The sequence below is a fragment of the Penaeus monodon genome, chromosome 29 (assembly GCF_015228065.2).
Source record: "Penaeus monodon isolate SGIC_2016 chromosome 29, NSTDA_Pmon_1, whole genome shotgun sequence".
Taxonomy (NCBI): domain Eukaryota; kingdom Metazoa; phylum Arthropoda; class Malacostraca; order Decapoda; family Penaeidae; genus Penaeus; species Penaeus monodon.
This window is the reverse complement of record NC_051414.1, coordinates 33,936,306-33,937,330: the sequence shown is the minus strand read 5'-3', so window position 1 is coordinate 33,937,330 and position 1,025 is coordinate 33,936,306. Positions and strand designations below refer to the sequence as shown.

The following is a 1,025-nucleotide window of genomic DNA, read 5'->3' as shown; positions in this document are numbered from 1 at the left end:
AAAGAAGAAAGACGGCGGCGGGGCACGGCACCGCGGCTGGCGGGGGGCAGGGCACCAGCCAGCAGAAAGCAACAGCAGTAGGGTAGTAGTGAAGAGCAGTATCAGTAACAAAGTAGAGTGTCTAAAAGTCATCGGAAAGCAAGAGAGAAGTAGTAGGAGCAGGAAGGCCTTAGATCAAAGCGGGGGGCGGCCCGGCAACAGAACGAGCTCCGTCGAGCACAGGGGGGGGTTTTCCGGGCCCGACATCCGCTCTCGAGCGGTCGAGCGGCCTGGCAGGCTGATCGGGGCCTTCCGGAGGAGCCCGACGCCCCTGGGCTCGGCGACTCGCACTCGCGGGGCGGCGAGCGATGCGGCGCTCCTCTCGCGCCGCAGGAAGGGAAGTTTGGCGGAAGCACCTGCGATTTTCTGCCTCGATTCGCAAGAGATCTTTGCAGCTGTCTTGGCCACGTAGGCAAAACTAGGTTACAGAAGCAAACAGTCTTTACATAGGCGTCACTCGTAACAGAGAGATTATTAATCAGAACGTAAAGAAGGAACGTAATGTCAAGCGCGGAGGAGGGCGCTACGTGTGGTGTTCCCGCGGGGGGGTCCAGGGGGGACAGAACAGAGGGGGGTGAAGCGTGGGAGTTAACGTACGTATGGCGTTCCGTGGAGGCGGCATTCCAGAAGGTCACAGCCTCGCCATCCACTCGTCTTCAATTCACACGACTCCAAAGAACACTTCTGTGACCCACACTGCTCCGGCGACGCGCACTTGGCTGAGGCTTGTGGTCGTGGCATGCCCAGGGACGACGCGGTGGGCGCGGTGGGCGTGAGGGCGGCGAGTGCGGTGGCCCGGGCGGCGACGTGCACTGCCAAGCTCCTCCTCATGTGGTGCTCAATTACGGGCCCCCGCGCTCGGCCTGCGGGAGACAGGGGGGTTAGTCACCTGGGGCAGGAGGGAGGGGGTTAGAGATGGGGTCACAGGTATGCGGGAAACAGTGTTCAATAGAAGGTTTTAAGTATTATATATGTCCAACAAAGCA

General features: G+C 60.5%; 1 long non-coding RNA gene across 1 annotated transcript in view; it reads right to left on the bottom strand.

The window, feature by feature from the left end:
* Nucleotides 1-545: 545 nt before the first annotated feature.
* The window catches only part of LOC119592193, a 31,303-nt gene continuing 30,823 nt past the window's right edge, over nucleotides 546-1,025 (bottom strand). Inside the window, exon 2 of the long non-coding RNA XR_005230418.1 lies at nucleotides 546-902. This is a non-coding gene — a long non-coding RNA (uncharacterized LOC119592193). The remainder of the gene's footprint in view (nucleotides 903-1,025) is intronic.